Source organism: Anolis sagrei, chromosome 2, assembly GCF_037176765.1.
Source record: "Anolis sagrei isolate rAnoSag1 chromosome 2, rAnoSag1.mat, whole genome shotgun sequence".
NCBI classification, from domain to species: domain Eukaryota; kingdom Metazoa; phylum Chordata; class Lepidosauria; order Squamata; family Dactyloidae; genus Anolis; species Anolis sagrei.
The window spans coordinates 87,819,991-87,840,850 of NC_090022.1; the positions used below are offsets into that span (position 1 = coordinate 87,819,991).

At 42.0% G+C, this 20,860-nt stretch overlaps 1 protein-coding gene across 4 annotated transcripts in view; it reads left to right on the top strand.

Moving 5' to 3' along the window:
* Nucleotides 1-8,359: 8,359 nt before the first annotated feature.
* Nucleotides 8,360-20,860, top strand: part of RASGEF1C (RasGEF domain family member 1C) — a 104,642-nt gene continuing 92,141 nt past the window's right edge. For 2 of the 4 annotated variants that reach the window (XM_067463678.1, XM_067463679.1), the window contains exon 1: nucleotides 8,360-8,539. The gene's annotated coding sequence lies outside the window, so the exon portion shown is untranslated. Of the gene's footprint in view, nucleotides 8,540-8,625; nucleotides 8,834-20,860 lie in introns of those variants that run through there. The other 2 variants (XM_060765369.2, XM_060765372.2) reach the window with 2 other exon arrangements.

The following is a 20,860-nucleotide window of genomic DNA, read 5'->3' on the forward strand; positions in this document are numbered from 1 at the left end:
GCCCCTTGTCTGTGGAACTCCCTCCCCAATGAAATCAGGTCAGGCCCTTCCCTCCTGTCCTTCAGGAAAAAACTTAACACATGGCTGTGAGACCAAGCATTCGAGATGTAAATGTAGCAATGCAGTAATGAGAGTGATTTAATGTGACTGACAAACGGATGGACCTTGGATGATTATTTGAATTTGCGTGTTTTAAATTGATGTTTTACTAATTGATGTTTTAATTACTTGGTTTTAATTGCAAGTGTTATTTGTAATTGTATGTTGTCGGCATTAAATTGCTGCCTGTTGTGAGTCTGCCCTGAGTCCCCGGGGTAGGAAGGGTGGTGTACAAATATGGGAAATAAATAAATGTACACAAAATTTGCTTAATGCACAAAATTATTTAAATTATTGCATAAGATAACTTTCAAGATAAAGGTAGAAGGTGTATATGTATTGTTTAGACTTGGGCCCTGTTGTCAAGATTGTGCATATATATGCAAATATAGGTATTCCAAAATCTGGGGGGAAATCCAAAATTCAAAACACTTCTAGTCATAAGTATTTTGTATAAGGTGTACTTCATCTGTACTACAAGGATGTAGTGTAGTTAAAACTTGTAATTGATATCTTTTGAGACTATCATTCCCATAATCCCTTGGAGAATGATGGGAGATTTTGTATATGCAAAAAAAAAAAACTTTTTCAAGTGCTAGTTGTATCTCAACTCTTAACCTGGTTATGGGAATATTTTCCCCTGAATGCATTTATTCATTCAGTTTGATGTACAGTACTGTTTCTCATAATTTGCAATCACAAAAGTGTATTTTAATGTAAAAACAAGTAAAAAGGCTAGAATTACCTCTATGTTGTTCTTAAAGGAAGCACAGGTGCTTGCCTTTGTAATTCAGCCACCTTCATTGATCATCCAGTTTACTCGAGCCTTTTTTTCAGCATATGCGTTTCCCCAGAGTAATCCCTCATGACATTCTAGCAACCCAGTTCTGTGTTCTGATGTAGAAAAGGCAGCAGAGCATAACATCAACCTCTAGATTCTCAGAGCTGGTGCAAAAGAAGGTTTGGTCAGCGTTTTCCTGTGTGATAAATGAGTTGTGGCCATTGCAAAAAGAATACCAGTGATAAAGAGAACTGGGGTGTTGATTCCCTAGGGTAGTGTTGGGGAAATTTCAAGTTTGCAGGCTTTATAATGTTTTGTTTATACAATAATGCAATTTTCACCAAATAGAGCCAAGGCAAAAAACAGACACTCAGAAAAAGGAACTGGCAAAATCACCTCTGAGTATTACTTGACTATGAAAAGCCGGTGAAATTCATTGTGTCACCATAAGTCGACAAGCAATTTGAAGGTGCACAAGCACACAATAACTTGGTTGGCTTTTTCAGTGTCAGAACTCAATGGACAAAGAGCTCACTAGTCTTTCATTTTAAAAGTATGATTTAGGATGTGGCTCAATATTTTTATGATTGCTGTAGTTACATGCCTGGGAGAGGGGTCAGGTATCCTTTCTAATCTACTACAGATCACTTAGATCTATCATCAGACCCCAACATATCTCTGGAGCCCCCGGTGGCGCAGTGGGTTAAACACCTGTTCCGGCAGGACTGAAGACCGACAGGTTGTAGATTCGAATCCGGGGAGAGGCGGATGAGCTCCCTCTATCAGTTCCAGCTCTTCATGCAGGGACATGAGAGAAGCCTCCCACAAGGATGATAAAAATATCAAATCATCCGGGCGTCCCCTGGGCAACATCCTTGCAGACGGCCAATTCTCTCACACCAGAAGCGACTTGCAGTTTCTCAAGTTGCTCCTGACATGAAAAAAAAAATCTTTAATCCTGACACAAGAAAACAAAACCATATCTCTGCTTACTGCTGCTCTAGTGAAGCATTTGCATAATAAAGAAACAGAATAGAGGAGATGACAAGAGTTTGATGGGTCTAGGGAAGAGATGATGGAGAGAACAGGACTGCTGATGCAATCTTGTTTACCCATTTTCCAAAAATGAGGAAGGGGAATAAATCATCTTGTCCAAAGCCATTTTCAGCTGGCAAATAATTTTGCAAATGGAGGCAGCATGGTGTAGTTGTTTGACTGTTGGTTTAGATTTCTGGGAAACTAAGGTTCAAATATTTATTCGGCCACGGAAACCTGCAGGGTGATCTTAGGTAAATGACACACTCTCTCTACCTCACAGGAAGGAAATGGAAAACCTACCCTGAGTAAAAGAAAAGTCTAGAGATTTACTTGAAGGCACAATGCAACAGAAGTGATCTAAGGAGAAAGAGAATAGATATGCAGAACTCTTTTTACGTTCAGAGTAGCTTCCCCCACTGAAATGAATGGAGGCGCTTATTCACACATTAACACCATTTGGGCACAGGGAACTTGGAACTCCAGCCCAGGTGTGGGAATAATACAGATGTTTTTTTGCCCATGAACCCCATCAGCCCTAGGCAGTATATGTCATGGTTAGCAATGGTGGGAATTGCAGTCCATCAACATCTGGATGGCCATATAGAATAATAGAATCATAGAATTATAGAGTTGGAAGAGGCCTCATGTGCCATCCAGTCCAACCCCCTGCCAAGAAACAGGAAAATTACATTCAAAGCACCCCTAACAGATGGCCATCCATCCTCTGTTCAAATGCCTCCAAAGAAGGAGCCTCCACCACTCTTGTACAGATCAAATTCCTTCATCCAAATCATTTTTGGAGTGATAGACAAAAAGAATTCCACTCTATTGTACGTATGTTAAAACTCTTACAGTCTGTAACATACAGTCTGTAACTGAAGCTTTGTTTATTTTTGAACAGTGGAGAAAAGTGAATCTGGGAAAACACCTGACAATGATTTCTGGTATGTTAGTGGTCTTCTGTGAAACTTCAAAACATTAAAACCGAGGCATAATTTTGTATCAACATCTGTATTAAATTAGCATGAAGTAGCTTAACCCCTCAATGAGAAATGAAACATCCAGTTTTTCTAAATACCTTTGTTTCTTGTGTGTGAACAATTGTCAGCTTCACTCTCATTACATTTCTCAGAATCCATTCAAGCTACTGTCCCAGTTCCATATTTTGTTCCTAGAGATATTTGTTTGTTCAGAATAGTGTAATTGTATATGAATTTCATGCATGAAATTTTTCATCATTCTAGAGCCACCTTATGTCCCAATTTCAGGACAAAAGTGGGAAATAAATGAATGCGGATTAAACCTGGCCCAGGGACTGAGCTTTGACAACAGAGCAGGAGTATGAAACTTCTGTAAAGAACCACATAAAGAAAAAGGATGCTTTTCCCTATCAAACAACTATATAATTAATTGTAATGTAAGACAATACGAAGTGAAGCTGCTGTTCCCTTTTCAGCCATATTAACAAAATCTTGTGCAGGCATGGGCAAACTTTCCAACTTGGGGGCCGCATGCTAGCACTCCCTGCTTGCTGGTGATTGAAGGAAGGAAAGGAAGGAAGGAGGAAGAAAGGAAGGAAAGAGGGAGGGAAGGAAGGAAGGAAGGGAGGGAGGAAGGGATGAAGAGAAGGATGGTGGAAGGAAGGGAAGGATAAAGTAAAGACAAGGAAAGTAATAAAAGGGAAGGAAAGAGAGAGGGAGGAAAGAAGATAGGAAGGACAAAAGGGTGAAAGGGAAAGATGGAAGGAAGGGCAAAAGAGTGGAAGAGAAGGAGAAAGAGGGAGAGAAGAAGGAAGGAAGGATAGGATGGTGAGACAGGATGGCTCGAGAAAAAAATCCAAGGGGCCGCATCTGGCCCCTGCGCCTGGGTTTGCCCATACCTGATCTTGGGGGTACTCACAAAACAGTCCTGATGAAAGCACAAGACCATTTTTGGAGAAGTATCCCTAGCGAATGCAGTTCCTTGTGTTTTGGACAGCATATTGCCAAAAATAAATTAATATATAGCCTCACGTTTGTTGTGGATTTGCTGTCAAAATCCTTGCTGGAGAAGCATGCTGTTAAGAAGCCTTTCTGCACAGTTTGAGTTCTGCATTGCAATTAGCATGCTCTGCATCACAAAACTCAGGAACAAGACTCAATTCCCCTCGAAATAGCTGTCTTCTTCCCTGGCGTTCAAGAGCTGCACTGCTTTAGGCCTTACTCTTCTTTTCAAATCAATAGCCCAGCACCCACAGGTAAGGTAAGCACAATGTGAAAAATACCTGTGCTCCACAGAAAGAAAAGAAACAATATCTCTGACACCGTTAAACCAGAAGGTTATCAAGAAAATGTAAAAAGAAAAATTAAGATGTTGAACACACAATGCTTTACATTAATCTCAAGGAAGGAGGCAGTTATTTAGGAAGGAACAGAAACACATACCAGGGTGCCTGACTTTTTGGATGCAGGCAGGGCTAACTGCAATGGAGGCATCATAGGGTAAAATGGCCTGATGGGTCAGCAGCAACAAGGTTACTCTGCAAAGCAAATTCAGTGATAATAGACAATTTACGTAGGGCAGCATAAATGAGCTGGGGCAGCTGACACACAGCTTTCTACAGAGGGTTATAAACTACAGACAGGAATGTTTTCCAGAGATATGAGTGGTAGGAAGTCCAAATGTGGATCTGTTTGGAACAGGTGCCGTACAGATCATTTTTCCATATGCCTCCTCAATTAGTGCGTCTGTTAAACTGGCTGTAATAGTCTATAATGACCTAATTATTGGTTTAGCTTCAGCAAACTAATTTGCATAAAGCCCAACAAGCTGGCATCAGGAAATTGTGGAAAATGTTCAGGTTTGTATGGCAAAATATCTATGGAAAAGTGGATTCTAAGCTGCATCAGCAGGAAAATATTATCAGGGAAAGTAAGTAATAGGTCAGTTTGGTCAGGTCAGTAATGGGAACATTGTGTGCACTAGTTCCATGCTGCATAGTTCTGTGAAGATATTGACGAGCTGAAGCATAACCAGAAGAGGGCAACCAAGATCATAAAAGGTCTGGATGTCAAGCCCTATGAAGAACAGCTCCAGGAGCTGACTGTATTGGCAAAGCGAAGAAGATTCAGAGCTGTTCTGATAGCCTAGTTAAATAGCCAAGGGGATATCATGTAGGAAGACACAACGAGCTTGTTTTCTGCTGCTTCAAAGACAAGAACATGAACGGATGGATTCTAGGCCTGGGTAACAACGGAAAAATTTGTTTCTAAAATCGATTTGTAATTGGGGTTTTTTTTTGTTTCGATATTTAAAATAATTACAAAATTTTCCCTTTAAAAAGTTCGGTATTTACGAAATTTCGTAAATATTTACGAATCGATTCGTTAAGATGGCGCCCGCGTTGGCGCATGCGCAAAGCATTTCCGAAATTTCGTTATTTGTATGCATCGCTAATAACGAATCGATTCGTTAAGATGGCGCACCGCGTTAGCGCATGCGCAAAGCATTTACTAAATTTCGTTATTCGTGCTAATTGCACTGTATTATATTATATATAGCACTTTGTGTTGGCAAAAGGAGCGCACTGGTTGGAACTACACAAATAATGAGCGAGCACTGTATTATAGCACTTTTTGTTGGCAAAAGGAGCGCACTGGTTGGAACTACACAAATAATGAGCGAGCACTGTATTATAGCACTTTCTGTTGGCAAAAGGAGCGCACTGGTTGGAACTACACAAATGACAAACGCACACACAGGCACACAAGATTCTTTTCTTTTTTAAGAATATTTTTTGATTTTTTTAAGAATAAAAGAAAGGTATTTTTCAAAAATATTTAAAAATGGAAACTTAACAAAATGCTCTCCCCGCTGTGGAGCCAACAGCCACAAGACAGGGGGAAACACACACACACAGGCTCACAAGATTATTTCCTTTTTTAAGAATATTTTTTGATTTTTTTTAAGAATAAAAGAAAGGTATTTTTCAAAAATATTTAGAAATGGAAAATTAACAAATTAACAAAAACCGCCCTCGCTCTCCCAACAACAGAATTAAGGAATTAAGGAATCAATGCAAGGAAATCCAGCTTAGCCAGCCAACCAAGCCAATGCAAGCCAATGCAAGCCAATGCAAGCCAATGCAAGCCGCCCTCCCGGACCTCCCTTCTCCCTCGCCTCCGCAACAATGAGCAAAGCGGCCACGCGGAGCCGCTTTTAAAGGGCTTCCCGGCCAATCAAAATCAGCCACGGTGCACTGCTTGGGTGCTTGGGAGCGCCGGATTGGCTCCCAGGCACCAGCATCCTCCATCCCATTTCCGAAACGGGCGGAAGCTCGTAAAAAGGATGGAGGATGCCGTTTCGTTATTGAAAAACCCTTCCGGGTTTGAAAAAATGTTTTGTATTCATTTTGTAATTGCTAAAAATAACGAATATTTAACGAATTACAAAATTAACGAACGAAACCGCCCAGGCCTAGTGGATTCAAATTATGAGGGAAGAAGTAGCAGATAAACATTAGGGAAGAGTTCTTTCACAGCTATGTTTCAAAAGACAAACAAAGTGCACTTTGCTTTTGACATTAAAGCCTGCTTTCTAAAAAAAGGTCTTTGCTGGCTGGCAAAAGGAAAGCTTGCCTATCCTCTGGCAGAAGGGGGTCCTTGGGAGTGGGAGCAGCCATCAAGAAGGCTCTGCTTTGGAGTCTGCACCAGGGGGATCTGTGACGGGGCCAAGAAAAAGCTCTCCCCGCAGCTCTTAAAGAGCTCTGACAGGTTCATATCGGGAGATACAGTCCTTCAGATAGTCTGGACCCAAGCCCTCTAGGGCTTCATAGGTCATGGCCAACACCTGGAAGAAGAGATTAGGCCGGGCATGGGCAAACTTTGGCCCTCCAGGTGTTTTGGACTTCAACTCCCACATTTATTTATTTATTTATTTATTTATTTGCAGTATGTGTATTCTGCTCTTCCCACCCCGAAGAGGCATAGGGCGGACCAAAGAACACATATATGACAAACACTTAATGCTGATTGTACAATGACAAGAGAGTTTGATACCGTGGGCAGAAAGCAATACTCCAGAGAACTTCTGCCACCTCGAATGGCGAACTACGGTGCCTGCATGGGAGCATACCAGCAAATTTTGTGGGAGAAGGCTCAGCCCTTCCACGCTAAACTTTCAGAGGAAGACTGTGCTGTCCTCTTGACTCTTTTTCAAGAGGTGAATTCTTTGGCCCATCACCACATCCAGATGACCAAACACACTGGCAATATGGCAGAAAGATGATAATAATGTATCTCGTGTATCTAATACATTTGCTTTTCTCCACACTCGCATGTTGTGGACTCTAGTTATTAAGATTGACTCTGCACCTCGTGTTGCCAGAGTGCAGCCTGTTCAACACCTTTCAAGTCTCCCAGTCTTCTGTGTGCCCAGGAGGGAGTCTCTCATTTGGTATTAGCCATGGATTGAGGTTCTAGGTTTTAGCCTGCCACTTTTGGACTCTTGCTTGCTGTGGTGTTCCTGCAAGTATCTCTGTAGATAAATCAAGCTATTTCTTGATTTAAGGCATTGGTGTGCTGGCTGATATCTGAACAGAGGATGGGCTGGAGATGTCACTGCCTTGGTCCTTTCACTATTGGCTGCTACTTCCTGGTGGCGATCCCCAGATTGTGCCAGTTAGCTTTCAGATGATATTGTTTCTAGCACCCACTTTTTGCTCGATATTCTAGCAGTGCTTCTTGTAGGTCAGAAAATGGTCCAGGGTACCTCCCAGGCAGGCATGTAGCGGGGGGGGGGGGGGGGGAGGGGGGGCTTGAGGGGCTTCAGCCCCCCCCCCCCGAAATTCTCATGGTGGTTCGCGAAAAGGCCTTACTGGTGCATTATTTAAACTGTTATGTTTATTCATATCATGATCTGATCACCATTCTCAATATATCTCATATGCATGGGGGTATTGGGGTAATGATACAGAAGGTTTGCTAGGGTAGACCCTCTTTCACTCAGACTCAGTTCCCCCCCCCCACCCGAAACAAACTCAGCCCCCCCCCCCCAATCCTGAATCGAAATCCTGGCTAGGGGCCTGCTCCCAGGTATTTGGGTGTGCTGCAGCACTCCAGTGAGATTCTTTCCAACTGTGATAATTTCATCATAGAATCATAGAGTTGAATGAGGCCTCGTGGGCCATCCAGTCCAACCCCATTCTGCCAAGAAGCAGGAAAATCGCATTCAAAGCAGCTCCGACATCTGGCCACCCAGCCTCTGTTTAAAAGCTTCCAAAGAAGGAGCCTCCACCTTCTTTGAGCATTGATCCAGGGCAGCTAAAGTGGTGTCACAGGGCATTAATTCTGCAGTGTAGATGCACCCTGGAGCAAAGAAATTCCCCCTCCCCTCTCGCATCGGTGTCCCCGAGACGACCCTGTATGTGTGTGTGTCTGTCTTTGCGTGAAAGTGATAGAGAAAGGGGGGGAGCCTCCAGCCCAGCCCCTGCCCGCCATACACGCAGCCCCGTCTTACTCTAAATGGGACTATAAATGGCAGAGAGTGGAAGCCCCGGCTCTGCTTGATCGGCTCGAGGCTCCCTCCTATTTCCCACTCACTCGCCCCCCGCGTGCCGCCGCGCGCCGTTCGGCTTCAGCCAAGGTGGGTCCAAAGAGGCGGTGGTTGGTTCCGCGCGTGCCCGGCAGGGGGCGCTGCCGCTGCTGCTGCTTTTGCTGCCTAGCTTTCCTGCGTGTGCGGGGCGCGCGCGGGCGAGAGGTGCGGTATTGGGCGCGAGTGGGGATCCAGCGCCAGCCTGCCTTTTTTATCTGTGGAGCTGCAGCCGCGGAAGCGGGAAGGGGGAGCTCGCGCCGGATTTCTATTACGCTTTGAACCCGCGTTGGGACTGGACATGCCTTGGCACGGCGGACCGAGGAGGAGGAGGAGGGCATAGCGCGGGTGAGTAGGAGTAGTGAGTAGGAGCCGCCTTCTAGATCCACACGATACGTAGACGCGTGTGGCAGAGGCTGGGCACCCGTGAGCGCCGGAGCCAGCGCCACAGCGGTTGGCCAACCATCAGAAACTCTGCGAACGTGGGGAGACTTTTCCCCATCGCTATCACCATCAGTCACTGCCATCACCATCATCATCATCATCCTCATCATAATCATCCTTATCATCATCATCATCATCATCATCATCAGGAGGGATGTTGGTTAGGCTTCTAAAGGATTGGCTTCTCCCTTGGCTGCCCATATCCATGCACCTGGCAGAGCGAGTCGCCATTAGGATGAACGAGCAGCCCTTGAATGCATTTACACCGCGGAAGGAATGCAGTTTGACGCCCCTTTCACTGCCATCCTCCAATGCTAGGGAATCCAGGAAGGTGTAGTTTGGCCGAGCACCTGCTCTCCTTGGCAGATGAGGCTCAGGATCTTCTCAACTCTCATGTTTCTGTAGCATTGAGCCATGGCAGTGAAAGTGGAGCCAAACTGCATTCATTCTGCAGTGGAGAAGATGCACTTCATATGTGTGTGTGTGTGCACAAATAGGAAGCTAGAAGGCTGCAGGGACCTGTTGGGTCCATTGTGCCCAGATTTGCCAGCTCTCCAGAGTTTCCCACAATGATTTTTTTCCCTTCTCAGAAGTCCCTGGCATCACCTGGTGAGTGACTTCCTGCCCAAGGATGGGAAGAAGAGGAGGTTGCATCTGCACTCCAATTCATGCAGTTTGAACTCCACTTTCCCTGCCTTGGCTCCATGCCATGGAATCCTGGGATTTGTAGCTTGCCCTCTTTGGCAGAGAAGGCGAAAAACCTTGGAAAACAACACGCCCAGTTGATTCCATCTATGGAATATCAGGAGTTGTAATGATCTACATTTTTAAATTAATGCAGTTGTAAAACAACAACTCTAAAGATTGGGTTGTTGTAGGGTTTTTTTTTTGGTTTTTTTTTTGCTATATGGCCATGTTCTAGAGGCAACCCAGTGATTCTGGCCATGAAAGCCTTCGACAATACATTGAACTCTAAAGATTCCATACCAACTAAAGTAGTATCAAACTGCAGTAATTTTACAATGTAGACAAGACATGGGCTAACATGGACCGTGCGGGTGTTTTAGACTTCAGCTCCCATGCAAAACCAGAATAGGTCATCACTGTCACTTATGGAACTACCACCAACACAATCATATTGGGCCATGATTTTTTTTCTGTGTCAGGAGTGACTTGAGAAACTGCAAGTCACTTTTTGTGTGAGAGGATTGGCTGTCTGCAATAAAATTGCCCAGGGGACACCCAGATGTTTGACCATCCTGTGTGAGGCTTCTCTCATGTCCCCACATGAGAAGCTAGAGCTGACAGATGGGAGCTCACCCCACTCCCTGGATTTGAATCACCGAACTTTTGGTCAGCAGTCCAGCCAGCACAAAGGTTTAACCCACTGCGCCACCGGAGGCTTCCATGATGAAATGATTTTACCATGATCTCCCATGATGAAATGATTCCATAGTGTTGAGCCATGACAGTTATAGTGGTTTCAAACTGCATTCATTCTCTAGAGTAGACACAACCTCATCATAGCTTCTCAAATCTCAAAGGATGGGATGTGTTCACGGTGGGGTGGTGGAAACACTGGCTCTTTCAGGAAATGTTGTGGGGTCACTTTAAGGCAGGCATGGGCAAACTTTATCCCTCCAGCTGTTTTGGACTCCAACTCCCACCGTTCCTAACAGCCTCAGGCTCTTCCCTTCTCCCCCACCCCCTCCCAATCCATGGCTGATACCAAATGTTTGCCCATGCCTGCTTTAAGGCGATGGGCCATTTAGCCTCTCCTGGCATTGCTCACTGGCAGGCGTCTCATGTAATATTGCACTTCCCCATTGATTGGTGTTTGAAGCCCAGAGTGGATTAGGAAAGACAAGGCGATAGGGGCTTGTTGGTTGGGAAGCGGAGTGAGATTAATGAGGTTGACCTCTCCGGTATTCTCCATGGAAAAGGCTTAGCCCCAACCCTTTCTGAACTGTATGTGACTGGGAAAGTCTATAATGTGTATTGAATCCAGTGAAATCAAAGTGGGAATACATCAATTCTTCAAGTTGCTGAAGTTGGCTGCTAATCTCACTGCTGTGTGGAATTAAAAGTTGCAGATGGTGTCTCCCCCCGCCCCCTCTCTACATTCTTTATTTGGAAGGACGGGCATATCATTTGAAAATTGATTTCCAAATATTGTCGCTCTATCAGTGGGAAAGGGTAGCCATTCTGTAGTCTTGACTTCTGATGGATTATTTTAGTAGACACATAGACCCATCCGTCACTTCACTAAACGGCTGAGCCGGTTTGTTTCCCCAAATAAGTGTGCATATTATTGACAGTTGACGATAATCTTGTCTTTCCTTAATTTTGATTCACCTATTAATCACATTGCCCCCTCATGGAGCAGTGGGTTAAACTGCTGAGCTGCTGAACCTGCTGACCGAAAGGTTGGCGGTTTGAATCCAGGGAATAGAGTGTGCTCCCGCTGTTAGGCCCACCTTCTGCCAACCTAGCAGTTCGAAAATGTGCAAATGTGAGTAACTCAATAGGTACTGCTTTGGCAGGAAGGTAAAGGCGCGCCATGCAGTCATGCTGGTTACATGACTTTGGAGGTGTCTACAAACAATGGTGGCTCTTTGGTTTAGGAATGGAGATGAGCACCACCCCCAGGCATGTAGACTTAATGTCAAGGAAAACCTTTACCTTTACTTTTATTAATCACATGATGTGTTTCCAACAGGTTATCTATTTATCATGTCAGGAGCGAACCAAACAGTTGTATTGCATTAAAAACAAACAAACAAACAAAACACAAAGGTTGCAAGCTTGGTAGTTGATTAAATGTCCTTTGACCAGTATCTGGCCACTTGGAGTGCCTCTGGTTTTATTATAAGAAGGTCCTCCAAACTACCCAAGTTTGATATTACTTCAGTTGTTATGGCTCTATAGTGTGGAATTCCAAGAGTTGTAGTTTTACAAGAGCTTTAGTTTTCTCACCCAAAGAGGGCTGGTGTCTTGTCAGACTACAACTCCCAGGAGTCCATGCCATTGAGCCATGGCAGTGAAAATGTTCACATACTGCATTGATTTAAAGTGTATATGTACTGCTTTAAATTATGTCTGAAAGAAGAAGTTTCATATGCACTTGCACTTCTGATTACTCACTTACTTAGAAAAGTAGTCCAATTGAACACAGAGATATTTGCTTTTGTGTAGATATAATATGGCACATAACTTATTTTGGTGACATCAGTTCTCTTTGATGAGAATTGTGGGAAAAGAACCATCTGATTAAAACACTGCCATTAATTCTTTTGCAAATCACAGTTAAGAAGAGTTTTTAATTTGGCTTTGAAGCACTTCTTTGAAGCTAAATCATGACAAGTACAGTCTCGGTTCAGGCACAATTTTCCAGAAACAAAATTTAATTCAGATTAAATCAGCTGTTCTCAGAGAACAGATGGAATTTTGAACCGTTTTAGAGTTGGGAGTGAGCAGCTGAATATATGTTTCATATATTCATGAATATATATATAAATATAACTGTGGCATTTTGTGGGAAGCCGATGTTATATTTTTGAAAAAAATAGAAATACTTAAATTGATACTCTAAATTTATGTGTGTTGATATAATCTGAATATAACTCACATCATATCCACCATATCCATATTATTTTTCATAATAGTTGGATATGGTGTGAGTTTTTTACAAGCTGTACTGACAAAGATCCTCTCCTGTGAGCAGATGTGCAGCTGGAGCAATTAATAATACAGCAGAGCAACTTCCACGTGTTCTTAATGATTCATTTAATTCTGTACTTGGCCTAGTGAAAGTGCACAGTAAGCACTGATAGCATGTGTGATGTGAATAAACTGGCATTGCATCAGCTACCTGGGTGTTTAAAAAGGCACAGAAAAGAACCACACTTATTTTTCTCTATTTCTCAAGAATGGCAATTGAACAGATCACATGTTACCCTGGAAATGCATTCATTTCCAAGACCTGCAATCCACTGTGAAAGGAAAAATAATGTGCACACCTCAAATATGTATATACAGTCCAAAATTGGCACAATCAAAAATACATAGAAATCTTTTATTTATTTTTTCACCACATTTGTACCCCACCCTTCTCGCCTTGGAGGGGACTCAGAGCGGCTTTACAACAGTCAACAATCTGATGCCATACAGATACATGTATATATTATATGTGTATATTAGAATGCATACCAAATTTTAATTTATTATATTTATCCCACATGTTTGTCCCAAAACATAAGATGTCTTTAACATGTTCATGCATGAAATATATGAACAATTACATTGTTTTGAACAAACAAATATGTAATAGAGACCAAATATGGAACTGAGACAGATGCTTGAAGAAATTGTGAGAAATACAATGAGAATGAAACTGACAAGTACTCATAGACTCCTAATGGAAACAGAGGTGTTCAGAAGGACAGATTGTTTCATTTCTCGCTGAGGGATTAAGCCACTTCATGGCTATTTCATATAGATGTTAAAGCATATTTATGTCTCCATGAAGACAGCTGTCACTAAGCATTGTATTTCAAATCAGCTTGCTTTTCTTAACTGAGCATTGTGTATCTTTAAGTCCCAAAATAGAGATTTAACATTAGGATGTAGATGTTTATTCAGTTTTGATGTCTTGATGATTTAGTAGAAATTATTTTAAGAAACATTCTTGCTCATCCACCTGACTCAAAAGAAGCATCATAGAATTAGAAGAGGCCTTATGGGACATAAGACAAAACTCTCTATTCAATGCAGGATATTCACCAAGAGCATCCCCAGTAGTTAGTTATCCATCCTTTTTTTTAAAAGATCTCCACAAAAGGAGAGCCCACCACCTTTCTTGGCAATTGGTTCAGTTGCTGAATCACCCTCACTGTAAATAAGTTCCCTTTAATGGGTTGCTGTGAGATTTCCAGGCTATTTGACCATATTCCTGAAGCATTCTCTCCTAATGTTTCATTCACATCTATGGAGGACCTCACAACTTCTGAGGATGCCTGCCATAGATGCAGGCAAAACACCAAAGATAATGTTTCTGGAACATGGCTATACAGCCCGGAAAACTCACAGCAACCCAGTGATTTTGGCCATGAAAGCCTTTGACAGTTCCTTTTAATGTTCAGATGTAACTTCATATTATTAGAGCTAGTTCTACTCTCCAAGCAGCAGGGAATATGGCTACACCACCCTCTTTGCGGCAGTCCTTGGGGTATTTAAAAGGGTGATTATGTCACCTTTCAACCTTCTCTTCACTGAGGTGTTATCCTTGGATTACTATAGCAGCAGCCACATACATGCTCTTCCTTCTATTTATTGTAATAACTAATGTGAGAAACACCTTTACAGAGACATTTCCCCTTTCCCTCCAGAAGCTAAAGGTTTGTGCACAACACAGTCCCATGAATGTTTCCACAGAAGTTGACTTCAGTGGTGTTTATTGCCTAGATAAATAGAAATGCTGAAAAGTGGTGAGTTGCATCCATGTAAAAGTAGGAAATTACAGGCAAAAGAAGCATAACACCATTCCAGCTCATTAATGCAAAAAAATTATTAATTACCAAAGTATCATATCATAAAAACAAGCTTTCTCACCTAAGTCTTCTTCAATGATGTGGGCTACTAGCAAAGCTAAAGCTTCTTCTCCTCCCATTCCTGTTGATGCTAAGAAAAGGCTTAAACTTCATCCTTTTCCCTGTGATTCTGCGAGGGATGGAGGTAAATGGGAGTGATTCTCCCCGTATCCTTCATTTTCTAGCACTTTGGGTTCTGATAGGAAGAAGGATATGTTGAGAGAGTTATAACTTACAGAACCCAGGGCTGGCAGCAGCCCAAAACTGGCACGTGTGGGAATGAGTTTCTTCCATGCCTTCTGTGTGACATAGTGGTGGTGGTGGGGCCAGTGGCAAGAGAACACATGCCAGGGGCAACCTAGTAATAGCTTCATGTAGCCTGTAAGGTGTGTGTTGCTAATCTGTGCTACATAAGGTTATTCTGTTGGGTAAAAGAGATGCCATCCCAATACCATTCATTAGGAATCTGTGGCAAGGAGGAATACTCTGAGCTATTAAACATTGTGTGGATTATTCAGGACAGCATATTTCTTCAGTCTGTATGAGAATCTCACTCGTAATCAGTGGATAACACACACAATGAGACAAAAAGATTTGTTCTTTTCAAATTCTTCCTTCTGCAGTCCCTATATAGACTTATGACTTGATCAGCAACGGGTTCTCCATGTCTCGTGCTGGGACCCCACGGATTTGCCACAAGGTGTAGTGAATCTGTACGCCAATGTGATAAGGTCTTAAACCCTCATTGGTCTGATTTCTAGCATTTTGTATTTTATGTGTGTTGGTATAACATCAATAATGAACTTCATTCCGACCTAAAAGCTGTATTCAAATTAGCTTATACTCAATTTGAAATCTCAGGTATGGCCTCCTTAAATGTAGATCTGGTAGCAGTCCAGTGCTTAAAAGCCTCTCTAGACAACCCGTTTGTTGATTCCAGTGTGTGTTACTCATGGTAACAGTAGTTTTTTTAAGCTACAAGAACAAAAATGTGAGATAACAATCTGATTATGCCCAATAGTTTTGTGGACTTTGCTTGTGATACATTTGCTAATTTTTAAGTTGTCACAAGAGTTTTTACTGGTTTGAGTTAGAGTTTTGGTAACCTAAATCATAACCAGGGACTGAACTGACAGAAATTCCCTAAGTTCAACATCACAGTTTGTACTTCCACAAGAAACCATTTCTTAAAGAAGGTATTGCATTGTTTGAGGACTATGGTTGATATTAGAACATATATTTTGAAAGATACATATTTTGTTCCTTCAATTTATAAACACAAGGACAATATTAGAGAAAATGGGTGAGCCCTAAGACCTGAAGCATCACTTCCAGCCAAGATCGACAGTGTTGGGATAGCAAGACACGATGGTCTGACCTGATATATGGCAACATTCTTCCTTCCTTCACCTTTTCACTTGTGTATGTGCATTTATCAACAGCTAAATGTGATCTGGTATGGTTTGCACCCCCAGTGACATCACTGCATCACATTTTAAGGCCAATTTTCCTTCCTCTATGTCTGCAAAGATTTTGAGTTGTGTTAAAAATGTAATCACTGGAAGTTCTTTTCTAAAGACCCTTAGGAATAAATTAAACAGTGTTCCTCAGAGTTTTGGATAATTCATTCTTGAGTGTTGTTCATTCTTTTTAGTTATTCTCTGGTTGTGCATTGTGCTTCATTACATAATCTTTCTAATCCTTCTTCTGCCATAAGACAGTCTTCTGAGATCCAGTAATTGTCACAGGGTTTTTTAAATATGTATGTATTTTTAAATGACACCTTGGTAAAGCCATAACTAGAAACCAGTTTTCTGTTTGTATTGTTAATTTTGATTTACAAAGGAACATTGCTCAGCCAGATAAAACTGCTCTGATAGAAAAGGATTAATGGGAAAAGCAGAATGTCTAATGACCCTATGTGATTTATTAACACAAAATGCTAGTGCTAAGAAGAATGTTTTACATTTAAAAATTAAATATTTTCTGTATACTTGTTCTGATCTGAAAGATTTAGTAAGCACACCTACAAGTGTCTTTTGTCGTAATTAAAGGTTAAAATGAAAGTGTAGACAGGTTAGATGTGTGAAAAAACAGAAGATAGAACAAATGTCTAAAGTTTCCTATAGTGGCAGTAGCTCCACTACTTACTTACTTACTTAGGCGATCCCTCGTTCGAGTAGGATAGTCTTTCAAGGTCAGTGTACTGGTGGGTCCGTAGGTGACTGTGGAGCCCTATTCTTGATCTGCATCTTCTCCCACAGTGAGGGCATTGGTTTCCAGGTGGAAAGTGGTCTCGGTCGGGATTGGCTTGACATGCCTTCCTCTTGGCACGTTTGTCTCTTTCACCCTCCATTTGTGCCACTTCACTACTGTAAATCAGAATATGACCTTTGAGTGCTCCTCATGAAAAAGATCAAAGACGTTATTACAGACACCGGAGAAAGCAGCTTTTAAATAGGCAACCCATGTTTTACGAAGCGTTGCTGAGGACTTGTTACATACGGGATACATGCCCACCCCATCACACTGGGATCTCTCCTTTCCATATCTAATACAATAATGCGTATTTGACTTATCCCATGGCAGAGGGATGACTCCTCACAATCTTTCAGATGTTCCCCACGTCACTGTCTTCTGGGAGGAGGGAGTGGAGTGACAGATTTTGCACAATCACACAACCTTCTGACCTCTGTCTGAAAGAACTAATGTGAAAACATATTTTAAATTCTGAGGAGAGCGTGTTGATCTCCAGCTCCCTGTGCGGGGACATGAGAGAAGCCTCCCACAAGGATGGTAAAACATCAAACATCTGGGTGTCCCTGGACAATGTTCTTGCAGATGGCCAATTCTCTCACACCAAAAGCGACTTGCAGTTTCTGACGTTGCTCCTGGCATGAATAAAATCTTTAAAATTTTAAAAAACAAAAGGGAAACACATATGTAGAGAAAAAAGAATACATACCGTCTTTCAATGGGAAACCCATGATCTGCTAAACCACACAACATGCAACATTTCATAAAGAAAGATGGTGAGATTCTAGAGATCAGTTATCTGCTTTACAAGTGCAAAACCTTGCATCATATAAAAATGGATGATTAAATATCCATCTAGTCTAGTAACTGATTTATCACAACTCCCGTCCCACCAAAAATGATGCAATTCATCCATGAGATTTTCACATCGTTTTTTTTCTAATTGTAACTCTTTTTTTTTTTTTGCCCTGTGCTGTAGCGTGATGCAAATAGAACACATTTAGTCACTGAAGAAACTTGAAAATGGAAAGGAGAAACATACCTCATTAATTGTGGTCTATTCTGCTAACCTACTTAAAGGCAGATCCAGCTGCCCATTAAACTCTGCAGAAAATGAACCAAACAACACAGATCACACAGAATGTGATGAGCAAAAAAAGATGATGCTGTCCAGAGCATCACACAGAGCTTCAAATGACCCCAAGGAAATCAAGCTAATTATTGAGTGAGCAATTCCTTAGTGGTTTGTGGATTACTACTGGACATAGTACAATGCCCAGAGGTTCTCCAGGTATGATCATTGAAGCAGTCTGGGAACTGAACATGGGATTTTAGGAGCTGGCATCCAACAAAGTGAATCTTCCATGGTCTGGCCTGTGGAGTTATAGAATCTAAAACGTTTGCCCTAGGTGTTCCACATTCCTCAAGGCCTGTCCACATAGAACATTTTGCCCCATGCTCTTAATACCTGAAGAGATCTAAACTTTGGCTCTCAATGTTCTTTGGGTAATCCAATCCACAACAACAATGACACACCAAATACTTGCAGACCTCTTCACTCTGCTGCATCCACGAAGTGAAAGAGCATATTTCAAAAGAGAATTAACAGTAGTAACACTTAAAATCTTGATGCTGTATTCTTTTCGGCACTCAGCTGAGGGACATTTCAGTTCTCTTGAGTGTTGCTTGAAGAACACCTGTTTTTTTCTGGCAGCTGACTCAGGTCCTGGGTCCAAATACCTTATTCAATTTCTGGATGTCTCCTGCTCTGGGTAATTGCCATTCAGGTCTTGTTCAACATTTGTTGGCTTTTGTCCCAGATAGGAAAAAAAACATGGACTAATGGGAAAAATGTAAAGAAGATCCTGCAGGAAGAAATAGAAACTGTGGGATTATTTAGAAGTTTCTGCTGCAGCTGCTTATGTTTCTGAAGAGGCAACTTTGCAATAATTCACATAAGGTTTATGTCCGAACAAAACATGGTTAGGTTGAAGATGTGTCCCTGACATGTCGATCTGTCAAAGAATGGTTGACTTCTTTATTGTGGCAGCCACATGGGAAACAAATAGAAAGGCAATTCATTAGTTAGGCAGCCTTCATAAAATTGCAGTGCCAATTTAACACCACATCTATATAGAAACTTTCAAGTATCTTCTCCTGGGGCAAAATGCATAGGGTATTTGAAACATGCGGAATGAGACAAGTTTAATTTAGAAATGTTTAAATAGTTTCCCATGTGGTGGCTGTATCCTTTAGATGTGGCGACCCCTGGAGGCTACCAAGCAGATCAGTGGTTTTCCATTCCAGCAAACTATTAAGAGTAGAATAAACAAAGACAGCAAATACTCTTCATCTTCTGTGAAGGATTGCAGCCTTGCAAATTCTGAGAAACAACATGAAAAGTCACAGGGAAACACAGAAAAATAATCTGCAGACAGAAACTTGCTGGATCTTTGTAAAGTCCTCATAACAGTTTTATCTACACTGAGGTGGGCAAATTGTGGCCTTAGTAATGCTAAATTGCAGCTCATCCTTCAAGAAGAGACCACACCAGAAATGTCATAACCAGCGGATTAGGGAGAAAAAGCCACACAGCAGTCTATGGTTTACATGTCAGAAAGTAAAATAGAAAGCAGCCCCTTGGAGCCCTTTGATGCATTTGGTCATCTGGCAAACAAAGAGGGTGAAATCAATTTACACCTTGCTTCAGCTCACATCGTTCTTCAGAACATACCAAGAGTGAACTATATCACAGTCTGGTTAATGGCAGTTGTGCTTTGGAGTTGACCCCCTCTTTTGGCTGTGGTTCTTTCTGCTTCTTTGAGCAGGGGATGGATGGGTATCTTCGGGAGTGTTTCATTTATGGATTCCTGCATGGTAGTATGTCAGACTAGATGACCCTTGGAGTTCTTTTCAGCTCTGTGATTCTAACCTAATGTCTAGTCCAGCAGATGCAACAACCCAAGATAAATGTCCTAAACACAATTACCAGGCTACACAAACTCTAATATGGACTTCAGATGGGTACCATATATAGAATCACACTAAGCACATGCTTTCAAGCACACACATAGAAGATATGTGTTCCAAACATTAAATCTAGCAGCCACGTAATACTGCAGCAGCTACAGGGTCTATTTCAATTCTTTATTGTCCAACTCTGTGATTTCAGGCAGGATTTTTTTCCCTTAGCTCTGTATGAAAAGGCCTGGGCTGAGATTCTACCTCATGACTGATTTTTACAGCATCTTTTTTTCCAGTTTGGAAAATTGCAATGTCCTGCCTTTAAGTTTAGCAATCATTGAATCTCTCATCACTGGATTTATAGGAAAAAATACTTTGTGTGGTGGGGCAATGCTCTTGAAGATCACTGAAATATTTTCAGAAGGTAAATTGCGCTGATGACAAGAGGGCCCAGGCTAAGCCAACTTTTTCTGTGGCACAGACATTGAAAAAAGCAGCAAGTTTCTCTTCTGGATTGGTAACGCCATTTGTTGATGGATAACACACTAATCTGGCTGCATAATTGGCCCACTTGTTGGGGCACGTAAAACTACATTCTTCAGTGTGCCCTTGGGGAAGCCAAACCCCATGTAACATGTACCCTGGGGCTGAGGCTGTTTTGGAGTGCTTTCTGTAAAGCTTGAGCTGGTGAACTAAACAGGGTTTTGTGTCCCTATCCCCGTCCCCCCTTCCTCCATTCACAAGGAGCTGCTTTCTTTGCCATCCTCATTACTAGCAAAATGTTTCATAAAAAGAAGAGCAAAGGATGCATAATCAACAAGAGTTGATTATGAAGAAAATAATGAAGAAAAAACCATAGAACTAACAAGCTCCCTGCAGTGCAGAAATGAATCAAAAGCACAGAAACCAAGAGTGGGCTTAGGCACTTTGGGTTGATGGCTCAGCAGGAGAGTTGAAACATCACATTTTGCATGCTACACAAATGTTATATCACTGAGCCATGGCCCTTCCCTGGCTGGCAGACTTGGCCTTTACATTTCTGTAGGTTCATATCTTATAGTAGGGTCTGGTACGGTCTATTAAAAGCTTAAGGAATTTCTGCTTATGTCTAAACTGCTTACAG